Here is an 18,322-nt window from a genome sequence, read left to right on the forward strand (position 1 = left end):
GTGGTTACACTGTCTAGGTCGCTGTTGATAGGGTCAGGCCCTACAGATGACTGGGTTCAGGAGGCAGTCATGCCTGACGTTTTCCATCAGACAAGTCAGTCAGACAAAAAAATGCCATTAATGAGACTAAAGGACAGCGGTAGTCTGCAGACTCAAAACAGCCAGCTCAGTAACAGAGCCAGTAGGAGCTCTGGAACAGTGAGTTTTTATCATTAATCGTTTGACATTCTTGTTTTTCTACATTTTGACAACCCAATTTGGTGATACAATGTAGTCTTTGTGCTGGCTCAAGATGCTGGGATGATAAGTAGTATTCAGTGGCTTGAGTTCAACTTTGGCAAACTTTGAAATGGGAATTTATACTGTTGACCAATAAAAAGCCCTCAAAGTTGGAGAGTCCATAATGGCAGCCTGGTTTCACCCAAAAAAGTTCTTATGTCAATTCACGTGCTATTACAACGCAATATTGGCTCTCTGCATGTCATTTCACATCTAAGTCTCTACTGACTTATTTTGTGACGTAGGACAATGACCGTTAAATAGGGAGAAGGTTGGTGTAGACGGATGGGACAAAAAAACACAGCCCCAGGAGACAGCTGTTCATGTCCCGTGTAAAACAAAAAGTCAAAGTTGACTGTTTTTACTTTAACTGCTTACGTATTTAATTTACTGAACAAACATACTCATTTTAAACCATGTACATATTTTTCTGCTAAATCTAACAAAGTCATAATGTTAACCATGGGTTTTAAACTGACGAGTTTGGAGTGAGATTGGGGCAGTTCTTGACCCGAGAAAAGCTTAACATGCACGGACGTGACGTGCAAAATGTCCTCAAAAGGGGCGAGCCATTTATATGGCTCCCCACGAGATGCCAGTGAAAATGGAGAAAGCTATCAGCTGTCTCGCCCCGTTCATCCATTTGATTTAACCTCCTCTGCCTGAATATAAACACTGTCTGCAAACAGTTTGAGACAGGTGTCACTGGTACAAATCAAGTCATTATTACGTGATGAAGACTTGAAATTATATGAACAAAACGCCAAGGGGAAAGAAGCTGTTGGATAGCTTTTGGATAGCCTAGCGCTAGCATGCTCCTGGATGGCTAGCTATGGTAGTTTGCCAACTAGCCCCTGCAAAGAGACACCACAACATCTTGAACCCAATATTTTGTGTGACCAAACCTTTAGTCAAACTATTCAATCAAAACCTCCCCTACTCAGCTGGCTACTCTGTAGTAACAGACATCTTGCATGATAGTGTTAGTGATCACCTTCACCTCTTAGTGTCTTACTACCTACCGTGACACTGCCAAATGGGTTCTAAAATTAGGGAGGACCACTCAGTGTGAACCCATTGCTCCAAACCCTTCAGGTCAATGAAAGTTCTCTGGGTGAACTGCCTGCCGCAGCTTCAAGGTTTTTCTGTATTATTATTTTTCTTCCTGTCTGAATGGAAGTCAAATGAACAGTCGATGTGCAATTGGCCTAATTATAGGAATCAGACCCAAGTTAGAGGGTGCAGCGGTTCACCGGCACATTGATCAGCAACAGAAGCAGGAGCAAGAATCAGGCCAGCGATGCATGAAGGCTGATGTTATGTGGTGTTAACATTTCTGCTTGATGTGCTTTGGCCTTGTGACCCGCGGTTACTACCTACTATATTATTGTATTTTTCTTTATGAATGCAATATTTTGACTGAGTTTACAACCATTTAGTTATTATTCAGGCAAGTTAAACCTATTTATTTAGTGGCTTTATTAAAAAGTCTGATGTCTGGTGAGGACATTTTGCATTCCAAAGTAATGACACATTGCAGTGTGTGCTGTGTTCCACCTTGGGTATTTTGTGCCCTTGATTTGCATTGAAAGATCGCACAAAGCAGCTACCTTGGTAACACACTGTACATGATTTTTTTTTTTTTTTTACCATATATCTTTCTGCATTTTCTACCTTTTCTTTGGCATGGTCCACACTGCTACACTGTTACCGCGCTGACCCCCACTGTTATACTGTGGACAGACATACTGTATGTGTCCTTTGACACACTTCATTTTACCCACTCCCACATAAGCTTTGTTGAGAGGCAGAAAGTGGCAGGTGAGATATGAATGGGATATGAAAATTGGGATTGCGGTCCAAATTCTTCTCTCTTGCTTCAGCAGAGAGAGCAAGGCTTATTAATCCAAAAAAAAGCAACCCCATTAGATAAGTTGTGCTGAAATCAAGCCTCTCTTGTTCAGCAGAGCAGCCAGCTGCCGGGAGAAAACCACACAGTGGAATATCTACAAGGAATATTCAATAAGACACAGAAAAAGGAGCTTCACTGGGACCAGTGGCCAGGGGGGCTTTACGAGCTCTCACTTTGGTCTTTAATCACTGAAACCCAGAGAAATGTGGGGGAAGAGCTTTGGTGCTGCGGTGGAGGCTCAGTCCTCAGTGGCACACAAAGACAGAAAAGGGACCTAATGTCAAGACTTGATAGGGAGGAAGCTTTGAATTATTGATATCGCAAAATGTTGGCGTGCACGGCACGTGAGAGCTAATAGCTCCATTTGGTAAGCTGTGAATCAGAGATGACAGTTGGCTCACGCACACACAGGCGCACACACACACACACACACACACACACGCACACGTTACAATTGTTACAGACTCTCAGACTTGTTTTGGTCATTAATGCAGATTTTCGAATCAATCACTGGTTCCTCCAGACAGATTGGTCATCACTAACATGCATTGGAACATGCCAGTTTTCAGCTCCTGTTGGGTTGAGTATTTCTTCACACTGTGTATCACATTTAAGCTGAATATGTGAAGCATGGATTGTTCTTGATGTCAGTCTGAATCAGGACAATGCAGCGGTCTGTAAATATTTCTTTCTAGGTGGGGAGGTACTTAAGTTTTTTTTCCCCTTAATTGAAGCAGATAAAAAGCATAATACTCGTTAGAATACTTTCTTTGTTAAAGAAAAGAAAGAGTAGCTTTCTTAGGATCAGAAAGTGGGAAATGTACAGTACATTTGGGATGACACTAAAGGGCTTAAACACAAGTTACATTATTAACAGGTTTTCCTCCACTCTTTTCTATCCTTTGTCGTCGCTGTTTGCTGGACTTGATAGCGTTGATGAGGAGCAGTATGTGTATGACAAAAAAAAATCAATATATATCAGTATTATCAAAGGGGTTCTCATCCGCTATGTTTACGACTTTGTATAGCGTCAGTCTTTATGCGCAATGTTTTCACCAATCTGGAGCTTCTGCACACAGAGACAGACGAGATCAAGTGTTTGTCGTCCAGTTATGCTCAACATCTGTTTTTAAAGAGGTGTGCTTTACATATATGATTTTTGTTTTTTTAAATCATGAACCTGTATTAAATATACTTGCTGTTAGAATTAACGTCTGGGTATCAATTACAACGGCTGTGAAAAAATACTCTGGTTATTGACCTCTGCTACCATGGTCCAGAGCCAAGGGATTTTTTTCCACTACCTTTGAAGAATCAATAAGCTATTTGGGATTTAACTACCATCCATTAGTGAGCATATCCTTTTATAGAATAACTCATTGATTAACTCATTTCAGTGTTAATCATGCATTACATGCAAACTCATATGAGATCCAATTTTCTATTTTTGATGTCCAGATCGGTTTGTGGTATTTAGGCATATGTGTATATGGATACATATGGCCCCAACACTGCATTTATGCGTGACTAGTAAAGTATATTTTCTATGGTAGAGCCCATCTCCCTCTATTGTTTGCACAGTAGCTTATAATATGCACCGTGATGCCCCATTGTCCTTTTACTGTTTACTGACTTTATAATTTGTGACATTAAGTTATGAAAAAGCTGTATTTTGGTACTATTCAAATATTGTTAGAAAAAGAGATATAGCAGACGTTTTGTCCCAGAAATATATTACCCCAGTGTTTTTATGAATTTGTCTGTTTTCCTTACTTTGGAGAGGGATGACAGGGATATTTTTGTTCTTCTTTTGTTGACAGTATATCACCATTGTTCTATATACGACTTTCTTACGTGGCAATAAAGGATGACTTCTGTAAAAAACAAAAACAACAGAAATTGCTTCTCTGTTTGCCTTCCTTTCTCGTCTCCTTTTATTGTCTGTTTGATTGTCCTGTCCTCGGAAAGAGTCCTTCAACTCCTCCTTCTCTCTTTATAGCATTTCCCTCGTCTCTGTTTCCCTTGGCTCTCTACTTCCCAACAAACATTTGATGTTAAATTGAGGATTTTACAGCGGAATGGACTAACTTTGGCAACACATTTATATTTAGCAGCAAAGCAAAAGTGGAAGCGACGTTCATAGTCAGCTGCTTTCTGCTTTGTTTTTTGAAGTTGACACCTAAATGTCTCAACAATGTCAAACAAATTCCGAGCCTGTTTTTCCTATTCCTGTCCTGTCTGTGAAATGCTGCTATATTAGCGCCTCTTTCTCCATCTTCTCCACAGGGCACAATTGACAGCTGGCTACGTGCTTATTCCATCACTATGATTCTAGATTAAGATTTGAATGAAACAAAGCCCCGTTTTTGAAACTTTGATATGTTCTACATGTTTGCAGCGTCACCCTTTTAATTCCCACCATGGATTTAAACTGCCAACCTTGATGGTACGTTACAATTTACTGAAATCACCTCGTACAGTTTTTATGAGACAATCAAAATTGATTGTATTAACTTACTGTTAATGCTAACACAACAAATCTGACTGCTGCTGCTTCACATTAAAAGCTTTGAAATGGTGAAACATGGGTTGTCTACAAATTATGACATGGTTATTTCCTACATTTTCTGACTTCATCAGATGAGTTTAATATATTGCATGAAGTTATAAAACAGGAATGGGCAGGCCCAGTGATCTAGTAGATGAGCCACTAATTGTCTTTCTTCTTTATTTAAAACAATGCAAGTTTGTTTGCCTACGCTGTAAACAGATACACCATTTGCTCTTTTGTTGTATTTCTGACAAAGTAACTGCTTCCCGAGTGCAGAATTCTGGGACCTGTAGTAGCCTATAAAAACGTGATTTGCATATACTATGTACATAAACAATATCTTATTTTAGCGCCTAATTTACACTTGCCTTCATACTTTTTTGCATGTAGTTGTAACAACACCAAGTTTTAGAGATCATTTTTGGCAGTATGCCTTTCAATAAAAATAACTTCCGAGATCCCAGGTAAAGATGAAATGTGCCGCAGTCTACAAAGTCACTACATTCAAATCAACATCTAGTCAACGTAAAATATTTTCTGAGTATAGTCTTTCTCTAATACCTCTCTCCTCTGCTGCTTCTCCTCATGCACGCAGCGTTGAAGCAGCAGATTTAATGTGTCCTTGGGTTTCAAATGTAAAATCACTGCCAGACCAAATCAAACCTTTGTCTTGGTTGTAATTTGTTTGTTTTTTCACATTCAAATGAACCGTGCATGCAAGGTAAAAAAAAAATGTTTTAAATAAATAAATAAAAAACTAACCGCACACAAATGTTGCCTTCACACCCATCCGAATACTAACACACGCTACAACAGATACACATCCACACAACGTGAGTTTACACTAATTACTCAGGCTGCCAGAGCTATTGGCAGTGAGGGAACAGTCCAGGGAATTTACCTCAAAACAAAGCAAACCTGCATTCTCCTCCCGCTCCACTGCCAATCCCTCTCTACCTTCCTGAATCCTGTTCAGCAGAGCTGCACAACAAGAGCTTACTGTGTGTTTTTAAGCCATCTGGCACTGATCTCCACTTCTACCGTCAGGGGCATCATCACCATCATCTTTTGGTAGTTGTTTTGGTCGTCACTTGTCATTTTAATCTATTTTACCGACAACATTATTGTAATCATCAACATACTATGATCACCACTGTCACTGTTTATCTGTCAACTACTCTTATTTTCCCAGGCTTTGTTAATCCAAAGTTATGCAAAACCAATGTTAAAATGTGTAGGGATGCCAATATGTTTGCCATCACTGGTTTTAGTTCAAAGTGTAGCAGCTGAATTTTGCCCTACTTGGAGCCAGTTGAGTGTTTTCTCATGTAACAGCTTTTAATAGACCATTGCAGTGGTCCTGTTGTGTAAAAACAAATGTTGTAAAACTTGAAAAACAAAACTGATTGAATCTTGGAGATATTTTTTAGATGTTAAAAACAAGACTGGACAAGCTTCCTGATATAGTTGTCAAATTAGTCTGTAGCAAAAAGTATATCCAAGTTTTTGTTTGATGGTGGTAGAAATGGCACGAATATATGGCTTGATCTGTGCTTGAAGGCGTGAACCAGCGACGCCAATGAAGTCAATGCTAACCTGCATTCTTTCTAATGGCCAGCAGGGGGGACTTCACTGGTTGCAAACAGAGGTCTGATTGTATAGATGTCTTTGAAAACCTTACATCTCACTTGACTTATGTCTGTAAAAATTGCTGATTTATAGTCGTCAAAACGTTGTTGTCGCTATGGTGTTATCTATGTTTTAGTCTTTGAACATTAACCTTTTCACAGGGGGTTTTCAGTTCATTGAAGTTAATTGTAACATTTTGTTTACATTCAAAGGAGTTTGTTTTTTGCACCTTCGTAGCCAAGCTAGCTAGCTAGCGCAAGCCACCATATTGGATAACTTAGATCCACCCTTTTGTCCAAATATGGTCAATTCCGGCTCCAAAAAACAAGACGGAGATGGCCAAAAACCAAAATGGCAACTGCCAAAGTACGAAAGTCAAAGCTATGAAATGGTTGCCCACAAACCAATGTGTGACACCAATGAGAACTATGTTAAAATCCCCCCTGATGATTATTTTATCATTAAATGTGAAATTATACAGCGATGTGAAGAATCTAAGAAAGAAGGGGGTGGGAGTTGACTGAATTCTGGTGATTTAATAGAGGATTGTTTGGTATAGAGTTTGAAATGTGGGTTTCTTGAAGTAGGCATATGCCTAAATTTAAATTTATTTACTGTACACAATAACATATTTAATTCATTTTAGCTTGTGGGCCAGTCCCACATATATTTCATTTTAGGAAATTGAAACAGAACAATGATTTGAGGTCTTTAGACAAACGTAAAGAATAAATCTTATACTTTACCATTTTAGTATTTTTTTACAAGTCTGTTGAAACATTCCAACTCACTGCACAGGACATCAATTATGTAATGAAACTAGCACTCAGCTTTTCAGAAATTGCATATGTTGTTCTCATGGCCCAAGGCAGCCAAAATCAGTGTCTGTGAAAACGAACCATTCTCTTCCACAGCTATGGACCAGGAAGAGTCAGACTTTAATCTGTAAAGAGAAAGCAATGTACAGCCTGGAGGGATACCACTGACAGTGACGCTGGGACTCACTTTGTCGTCTGTGGGTTTGAACATTGAGATCCAAACGAGCTTCGTTCATAACATAGTAATGTTGTCTGATAGTGCCCTCTTAGCACAATGTGATAAAGATGGAAAAAGAAATATTAAGAAAGAAAATATGATCAAAAAGGAAGAATTCAGAGCCAGACGTCTGAGTTCTACTGGAAGTATAAAATTGATATGCATAAATAAGAAAAAAAGGAAATATTGAGGAAAAAATAAAATAAATTGAGTAGTAAATGCAGAAAACTTAAAATATATGGAAAAATACTGTACATGACTGTAGAAATTGTAATTTCCCCTTGTGGGACTAATAAAGGATCCATTAATCTTAATCTTAATAAAAGCTACAGTTCATCCAGTCCATCACATATTATGGAAGGTGTAAAAAATAACCCCAAGTCACTTCATCTCTGAACTTTAACCTTTGACTGTTTGTGGCAAATATAAAGACATCTTATGGAAAGACATGAATGTCAGACATGTCAGCATCATTGCAAAGCTGAACTTGAGCAGCGTAACTAAAGTCAGAGGCAAGGCTGTCATGGTGTGCATGCTGCACATCAAAGTGTTTATTTGTCAAGACCATGCTGCAGCAAATTATCTTATGCACAATGCAATGTATTAATGGAATAACCTCCACACTAAGTTCAATGAGTCCTCGTGTCAAAAAGATTGAATGGCCGATCACCCTGGAGAATGTTTGCTCTCTGTCTCTCTCCCTGCCAAGATAATACAGAATTCAAACAGACAGAGAAACAGAGTGGGCTCTGGGCTCTCAAGGATAAACGGCACTGTGCTAACCTGGGCTCCACTCCATGCTCTCTTGAAGGTATGGGGCAGGTGACTAAATATGCTATTTTATACCATTCTTCTTCTGTAAATTCTCTGCACTTCAAACAGTCAAACATCATACTAGTGTAAATGAGAGGCAGTGTGCTGTTCTTGTGGAGCACACGTATCCTTGGGAGAAAAAACCTCAGATTTTCCAATGTTCTGAACGCTCCGCTTTCAATTCTTTTTCCATACTCGGCTCAGTGTCACCTAACACCGGGCTGGGTTTCTATGATTGGTCCAGGCAGGCTGTTGCAGTTATTTTAGGCAACTTCTGTGTTTACATAGGACTAGCTACATGCCAACACCAGGGAAACTTGTAATCTTGGCTGCTAATGGTGTTAATTTCTTCCCAATATCAGGTCAAGTTACTGCTGAAAACAAATCCGGTTTAGAAGCCTTTATTGGGGATTTTTTAATGGTACAAAGTACAGCTCCATTGCAGTTAGTCCCAGGTTTGTAGAGCAACATCAGTGGAAATTCCAGAGACTAGCAGACATGCGGACTGGACTTTATCGGGAGAGGGTCTTAAAGAGACAGGTGCTCCAATAGATCAACTCAGACTAAGGGTGAACACAGGTGCAGCAGCCATAGGCAGTATGAGAAAAGTTAAGTTTTTCTGAATATTAAAACACGTAAACATTCCTCTATAGAATCACACAATGCAAGTATGAATCTGAAAACAGTATATCTCAGTAGATCTCCCTTAAATAAACATTAGCTTAGCATGTTAGTCAACTCTTCAACAGTTAGGTTTTTATGTCAATATATAGTAGAGAAGAAAATGACTACATGTAATGTTAAGGGGTCGCTCTAAGGAATATACCCACATTTAACTATCATCCAATTCTACAATCGCCATCGGCTCCACAGATCATTTTTACAACTTCACCGTTTTGATTTGGGCGACTGCTCTCATCAGTAGCAGTTACAGTTGCAACATGTGCCTGTTTTCAGCAAAGAAAAGTTTCAAAAACTCACTGTGCACTACCTGCCTAGCACCAAACGGCACAAAGATAAAGTAAGCGACTAACTACTGTAGATAATGGAGCATTTAGCAAATAGCCGGATATTTCCCTCAGAAGCTGGTGGGGACCAAAACAGGGCAAAAAGTTGAGTGACTCAGAGATCCGAAAACATGACTTAAAATTAACAACAATGTCAACCTGTATCTGCTGAATGACTAAATAGGCAAACGTTAGCCAACATGTTAGCCATGTGTTCACTTTATAAGGTGATAATATGTTAATGTTGTCTTTACAGCTTATTTTCTTCCTCCAAGTGACCAAAACCCCAGGCTTGTTAAGCAAGTTTGAGTATTGATGCTGCTTGAATGATGCTGCATTTAAAATGTATGTGTAGAATGCTGGTGGAACCCATGGAAGCATAAATAATAAAAGTAGGTCATGTAACCATGAAAAACACATGCTTTTAAAATCTCATGGTGAAATCACTGCATTGCAACAGGAAACGACTCCGTTCATGGTGTACCACGGGGTAACCGTGTAGAATTGATTTTGCTGCTGTGCACAGCATCACTCAGAGGGACTACAGTGCTACAAAGTCCAACCACAGGTTCCACCCAGGTTAAGTATTGAGATCCACAGGTAAACACAGGAATATCCTTGTTGTGGTGTTCAGAAACCTTTGGTAGAAAATCTAAAAACTGACCGACATAGTAGCTTCCACATCTGCCTCCTCTATTAACAAATTAGCCTGCAGGCTAGCATATTCCGGTTATTTCCAGTAGACGAAGCACACTGTCTGGGGGTACAAAAAAGAATGGTGCTGTCTAGAACAAAATGGATGGCAACAACAACCACACTTTAATCATTCCTCCTAATGAGATCGATTTTACGAAGGAGACGAGAGTGTGTGGCCACCGTAGGTCAAGCAGCTTTCCGGGGGTAAGAGTGAGCGGGACAGACAGAGAGAGAGAGAGAGAGAGAGAGAGAGAGAGAGAGAGAGAGAGAGAGAGAAAAAGAGATGCACCTGGACACCAGATGGCTCATCAGCAGGTCTCTCTCTGCCCTTACTGACAGGAAATGGATCGCTGAGGGCCAGACTGTTACCCAATTACTATAGAACTACACACACACACAAACACACACACACACACATGACCCAAACAGACACAGATAGATTCAAAGTCAAACAAACCCACACAGTTGCATTCACGCACACACTCACGCATACACCTGAGCAACACACACACACACACACACACACACACACAGCAAAAACACATGCATGCTTGCAGCACACACCTGGATACCCCCCAACACACACACACACCAGCTCTCAAATAGGCCACTCTCATGCTTTCCTCTTTGCTTTTCCCTGAGTGCATTTCAGCATGGTGCTGTCAGATGGCTCTTTATTTCAACTGTCCCAGGATGCCCTGCCAGGCTTCCCCACAAACACACCATGACACCGCTGTTTATACACACACACACACACACACACACCCCTGAGGTTTTATGCACACACAAAAACCTGGAAGAAGGATTTTTTAAGTATTCTTATTTATGCACAAACAAATGCACTCACACCCAGGTGCTCACAAACGTACCAATGTGCTTTTTCTGAACACCTGAAAACACACACTCACGTACAGTACACGCTCACACACAACCATTTCTCCTCGCTTTCAGCATTGTATTGCTTTCATCCTTTCATTCCAGCACTATCCCTCTGACTTGCTTTCTAGCACACACACACACACACACACACACACACACACAAAAAAAAGCACACCAAACAGCATCAGTAACATACCGCACCAGTTCATGTACCTCATGCATTTCACCTTTCAGCTGCTCACTATGAAGAAAAGAGAGGAAGAGCTGCAAATTTAGCAACTTTTTCGATAGACAGAGAAAAACAGCTTTTGGAATTTATTTTGAATCAACTGAATAGACATCGGTGAAACATTTAGGTCTCAACCTCATAAGACGACGCAGGAAGCAGCTGATGTAAGGTATGAACTTTAACTTTGCTGCTATGTATACAAATACAACACACAACGTGTTTCCAAAGTTGGTGCAAGACATTCTATCAATACCTAACATCAAAAGTGTGCTGGAAGGCAAAGAGAGGGAAACAGAGAGGTGGGAGGGGAGAGAAAGACTTCACCGTACTGCACTGTGCATTTCACGTCTGGGATGATTAACTACAAGAGAAGAGATCGTTCAACACGGTATAATGGCATCAAGCTTTTTCATTACTTAACAAAGAGCATAGCTAAACAGAAGAAAGCAGAAAATACAATAACACTGATTCCATTATCTTCAGTTTAGAAACAAAATGAGATTTCTGTTATTCCGTTCTACTGGACTCGCTCTTTTTTGGTTTCCATTACCAAAAGTTGAAGATAGATTTATTTTGGTATCACCTCGGTCGATGTACTACGCCATACATTGTACCGTACAATTTATGAAGTTAAGATGTTCCTCTGGTTGGTTGTGGTTGACAGGATTCGGCAAGTCATTGAGGATGATGTCATGGCAGTTTCCTGTGGCGACCAACTAAGTATCACACCTACACTGAGGTGATACTATCTGCAGTGGAAACAAAAAGAAAAGAGAAAAAGTACTGCTACCGAAAAGTGTCAAGTCGAGCAGAGTCATACCATACAGTGGAAACACAGCAAAAGAACAGAAGGAGAAACAACAAAGCAGAACAAGATACAAAAGAAAAGCAAAGAATTGATGTCTCTAGTTCAACAGTTGGAGGCACATGGGAGAAGTTAGCGGTCAGGGCTTTCTGCCAGAAAGGGTCTATTTTAACCCAAACAATGGTCTCTTCCTAAACCTAACCAAGTAGTGTTGTGGCCTAAACCTAACCAGATTTCTGCCCTGAAGGCTAACTTCAGTGCCAGTTAGAGGGGTGACGACACGGATTTCTGGCTTTAACAGGGTGACTTCAAACCAAAACCAGCATTTATAAACAAGATAAAATGTATCTTTGTTGGAGTCCCAGTGACACTGCAGCCTTCAGCTCAGTGGTTCCACTGTGTCACCGTTTCTCTTCTTAAAGCCTGGATTACATGGTGATGCAGCTACATTCTACTGTACGTGTGTGTGTGTGTGTGTGTGTGTGTGAGAGTGAGAGCTTGGAGGTTTGTCTCAATGCCTCTGTGGTAGAAAGTCAACAAGCCGAGGTTAAAATGTTAGCTGCTTAACGCCATGCTTGACAGATTCTCTCATGTCTCTAACAGACTGTTCTCATTAACCATTCGTACATACATATACATACTGTATGTACTGTACTGCTGCTGTGGAAGACTACAAAGATCTGGGTAGGAAGGAGTAGGCCTAGGCATGGGTCATAATACACAAGAAGAGTGGAGTTGGGGAGAAAACACATGACTCTCACTCAGGAAATAGATTTCGGTGTCTACTTATACTAAGTACTACTTATGGGGACCAGTGTTTTAGCCATAGACTGTATATTAATAAGCAGCGCATGTGTGACATCACCCATTGGTTTGTGGAGATCTGCTACCCGTAGTTGAGTTTGCCGTTATGGACACAGCCATCCTGGTTGCGGATGTAACGATTTTAGACAAGAGGGGTAGTGGCGGAGGAGCTGCTTACACTCAATCAACTTTCACTAGCAATCACATCATAGCCACGTCCTAAAACACCCCCTGCTTCATCGCTGATTTTAAAATCTCAACGAGACTACAATGAAAAAAAAAACAATTTGTGTTGTAGAAGCCTAGGATTGAGACCATAAACTCATTATGAAAATGTTTACTGTGGTAATAAATCAAAGGAGAAGTGGGTCACTTTCTTGTAGACTTCTATAGAAACCTTTTACCAACCACACGTGTCGCCCCCTGCTGGTGTTAGGTAGAATGCAGGTTCAAGGCACTTCTGCATTTACTGCACTTTGCCGAACTGGATGCTTTGTCCATTATTATTAACGGTCTATGGTTACAACCAAAACCACAAACTTTTTTCTAATCTTAAGTCATTTTGGTGCCTAAATTTAACTTTTGTTGCTGCACAACAGTTAGGTTTTGTCAGGTAAACGTGGCTGTAAACTGGCCGGCAGTCGTCGTAATTTCATAAGACAGACAAATGTTTTTGTAAGAAATGAAACAAACCCGTTCATGAGAATGCGTTGCAGACTGACTGTCAAAGAGGATGTTACATGGTAAGAAGTTTTTACGGTATTTACTGCTTTTTTTGACCAATTGTAAAGCTTAAATATGTAAGTGTAGATCCAAAGCTCCCAATCTGAAAATGTAAAAAAAAAAAAATGGGTGAAAAAGTGTTTCAGATTTATTATGTAAACCAATGATGACAGAGGCACTAAATGGCAAGAAGTCCTTAATTTGAGACAAAATCAAGCAGTTTTGATGCCTCTTAAATAAACCCATTGGTTTTCCACTTTATGTTTGTTGGCATAAATAATAACTACCGGCACAAGGAACAAAGAAGAAGTTGGAAATGATGACATCATCAGGGTTTCTCTTTCTAACTTGGGAAGATTCCCTGCAGATCCACAGACAACATAATTCAACTGGTCTCACAGGCTGAGTAATACTGGCCCTTTATTCTTGTATAAAAGTTTGGATATATAACTTATTTTTTGTGTTTTATTCCATGCCTGAATTCAAGTGATTTTGTTGTGATTGTGTGGTGCCAGTCACCATGACAATGAGGGTAGGGAGGAGACTAAACTGTCCAGACGGTACTCAGAGAAATCTTTCTTTTCAATAGGCCTTGATGCAGTGACAAAGTCCCCCTCTACTTGAAAGAAAGGAAAGTAGAAAAGAAAAAAAAAGACACTCAGACCAAAGACGCCACAACAACAAAACACTGACACTCTTACCCAAGTGTAATCACTTGCCGGAGTGTTGATGCCAGGTTTTGGCCTGGTAAACGTAGAATTTCCCAGCCCCAGCCAGAACCAGCCTGCCAAAACTCAATCACATTAGCGTGACATCTCTAAAGTGCATTTTACTCATTGGAACAATACATCCAAAATGTCATGTCTCCTGGTGCTGTTGTAATAAGCCCATTAGTTGCCAACTGGCTGCTGCACCTAGTGAGCGGCGCACAGTTTCAGCACCAGCTGTGCAGCATTAGCATTTGCAGCAATATCTGTGTTCCACCAGCAGGGGTGTAGCAAGCAATTACGGGTCTCTGTGGAGGAAAAGTGACTCTCAGCCACTTTTCTCTCCTCAACACACATAATCGTGGATCTTTCTCCATAACTCAAACACAAGCTCAGTCGCCAGACCTTATATTTTGGGCTAAACTATGTAATTTCTGTCCCAGCTGCTGGTCCCCAAAATTGACAAGACACTAGGATTCTGAGCCATAGAAATGTCACATTGTATTTGATGGTAAAAAATGAAAAACTACTGTTAAATTAAAGTTATTTAAGGTATAAAAAGGTTTTGTTAGTCCTATTGTTTTTCTGTTTCTTGATTTTATTTGGGAGAATCATGTTCTGGGTGTCTGGGTAGCTCACCTGGTAGCCCACGAGCCCATATTTAGAGGTTTGTACCTCAATGCAACGGCCGCAGGTTCGATTCTGACCTGTGGCCCTTTTCTGCATGTCATTCACGCCTTTATTTATCCCATAAAATGCCAAAGACAAAACTTTAGAAAAAAGAAATCATGTTCTAAGCTAAGAACTACTAAGCTAAGAACAGTTGTATAGTTCCCATGAAGGTGACTACACATGGTCCGCGGTGTAACCGCTCTGCGCTGGCCGCACCATTGTTTCCCCATGAGGAGAATCACCCAACTAGGCAGAGTGCTAACCTTGGTGTCGCGCACTGCTTGGAATTGCTGCAGCTCTTAAAGTTCAAATGATTTTGACTTTGACCTTGTTGCCACTGACCTTTCAAGACACAACCAACAACTCAACACAAACAGCGTATACCTGCGCTGGGCTTCATCTCTCTGCTCAGCCCCCTACCTCGTGGATCATGTGTTGGCAGTTAACCCCCCTGTTGTCCTCGGGTCAAATTTGACCCCTTAAAAAAAATGTCTGCCGGAAATATGGATTTCTTTTTAATCAAATTACCACACAAAATGCATTTGATTCCATACAGCGCTCTTTGCAAATCTGTACATTCCTCTGATCTCAGCTATTAGTCAAAATAATTCATAATTTCTGCTTTTTTAACTCAGGTATTAGGTATAATTCTATGTAAATAAAGGATATTGACCATGAGTTCGAAAAAAGTAGTGTAAAACTAGTGGTAGTAAGGTGGTGTTGGTGAAAACATTTAAAAAGTCTGAAAAAGGGACTAAAAGGTTCAAATTTGTGTCGGTTTTTGATCCAGGAGCCAACACAAGGGTTACGTGCTTTCTCTATGTAAGATAGAAGAATTGAGTTGTGAAGTGGGGAGAGCCGCTGCTTCCAAGTAATGTTTCTCCACCCTGTGTGTGCTCACTCTCGCATTCCCAGACCTCCACAGCGCTGTGTCAGCTCTGAGAATGGTCCGGCAGAGCTAGGATTCTGGGAGAAACGGGAGAACAATCAACGGGAGAAATTTAATTTCTTTAAACCAATCACACAAATCATCCTGGGTGGCGCTAAGACCCAGATCATAGACGGTATCCTTGCAAAGTAAATAGCGGAGATAGCAGAAGGGGAGGAGAATGGCCTTATGTGCCAAATGGCAGGCATTGTACCCACACTACACATCCGGCAAACCATTCCAATCTAAAATTGACCAGGAATCAACAAGTGAATTTATTGAAACAACGTACACCATAATCTTTAGCTTTCACCCTATGTTAGCGTATCTAACAGAATTTCAAGCTTGGTTGCTGAAAGTAACTAACTTAACTTCTTGTCCCGAAGTCTTTTGACTTTATAGGACCATCCTCCACAGCGCAGTGGACGAGGTTCTGGCTAGTCCAACAATCTGGGTTGGGACAAAAACGTGAGCTAGTTTATTGGCATTTCTTTAAAACCAATCACAATCTTATTTGAGGGCGCCATGTGCCGAACAGAGCCACGGTGCTGCTGCAAAAAAGCCTCGGGTTGGAACTTGTTTTGGTGGAACATGTGTGCGTTCAAAGGTTGTTTAAGTCGTTCAACAGAAAACTCAGATTGGACAGACAGTCTGGCTAGCTGTCTGGATTTACCCTGCAGAGATCTGAGGAGCAGTTGACCAGTGTCCTCTGGTGTTTAAAATTACACCACAAAGAAAGCGGAAGGTGACAGACGTCTGGCCAAAAAGAGTGACATCTGGCAAAATTTCCTGGCAGCACCGGAGCTATCCTGAGAGTGGAAGGTCGTGGACATGGACAAGCAATTTTCTAATGCGGTTGAACTCTGGATTCAAGCGGGAGAGTTCCATGTCCATCCAAGCTGTAGAAGTGGACATAAAGTTTTCCCTGGGAAAAATTAACGGGACTTTTATTTCTGAAAACAGGGTTGTTGTTCTGTTTTTTTTTAATGACGATGTTCATTTCTTTAATGTTTAATTTCTTGTGATGAATTTTGTTGAGGAAAAGGAATAAGTATAAAGGTTGTGTAATACAGAGACTCGAAAGGTAACACTTTAAAGAAAAAGTGTGAATGTGTAGTGTCGAGAGATCTGAAAATCGCGCAAAGACGGTCGTTAAATAGACACGAAAGGCAGCATTGGATTGGCTAAATTAGTGTGAAGAAGAGTCCAAGTAAACAAAAGGTAACGTCTCTAAAATAAGAGTCGTGAAGGGTAGTGACACTGAATGATCACGAAAGGTAGCACTAAAATTGACTAATTAGTGTGAAGGTATTCTCAAGTGGGTCAGGGTTAGGGTTTTATCATTAAGACAGATAAAACCCTAACTCTTAATGTTTTTATTTTTAACTGTTTATACTGGTTTTATCTGTTTTTTGAACTGATTTTATGTAAAGCACTTTGATTTGCCCTGTTGCTGAAATGTGCTTTACAAATAAAGCTGCCTTGCCTTGCCTAGGGAACAGCTCCCCATTCAACTCTATATTGTTGTTGGAGTCAATGACTTATCTGTGGGCTACACCTTGAGCTAATCTTTCATTTATTTTTAGCATATTTCCTTACATGTTGGCCTGTTCGCATCAGTAGGAGTGTGCTCCATTACCTATTAGCAGTTCCTGTTTGCACTTGAACCATGACTGCACAGGCAATAATCACCCAAATATATCTAATCAGTTATGTTTTGAAAATGTCAAAACATGATGATAATGAGGCAAGATCTAAAGTTAGGGGGAGGCTCTGTTATCGTGCCTAAACACATTAGCGTTTATCCACCGACTCTGAGAAGCAGTGTGATTTTGATGCAATCAAACCAAAACCAGGAAATAACTCTAAAAGATAGCAAATCCATTCCAAGCCAAACACTTCATCACCACAGCCACAACCAAAACACGAATCTCCAGCAGTTTCACCTCCACAGGCCCTCCATCTTGGAGTATCTACATCTCGTCCAGAGCACACAGAGGCATCAGCACTTGAGCGGTTTCCAGCCAATGGGTGGCCTCGATCCGACGGTGGTCAGTACAAGCCGGCTGGAGCGGACCGGAGGGCGGCGCGCTTCCAACAACGGCCTGGAGGAAAGCCGAGCGTTGCCACGGTGACAGAGCTGCGAAGAAAATCTTTGTATTGTTACCAAGGCAACAACTGTGGAAAGGTGGGGAGAGAGATGGACTGATGGAGAGAGAGAGAGGAGAGTTGGGGAGAGGGGAAGAGAATTAGATGGAAGGGGAGATTGGGAAGAAGAGGATGTGAATGAAAACAGGACGAGGAGAGAGGAAGGAGAAGGGATGATGGGTTGTTTGAGGCAAAAGGATATGAGCTCAAGTGTTACTATTACATCCATCTCGGCTTTGTTTATGCTGGATGATTCTCGACTGCGTGGGAGAATGTACAGTTTGTTGTAACCTCATCCCAAACAAAGTTACTCAGCAGATTCTTTTGAGTGAGATCGCTAAAAAAGCACTTCTTTGTGAAGGAAGCTCAAACAGGACACAATAAGTCAATGGCTCCTTCACCAGTCTGCATGGCTTCAGGGTGGCGAGTGGTGTAGTATAGAGCAAATCCACTCTATTTTTTTTCCTTTGTGCTTCTATTTCTCATGCATTACACCCTTTTCCCC

The sequence above is a fragment of the Etheostoma cragini genome, chromosome 21 (assembly GCF_013103735.1).
Source record: "Etheostoma cragini isolate CJK2018 chromosome 21, CSU_Ecrag_1.0, whole genome shotgun sequence".
Taxonomy (NCBI): Eukaryota; Metazoa; Chordata; class Actinopteri; order Perciformes; family Percidae; genus Etheostoma; species Etheostoma cragini.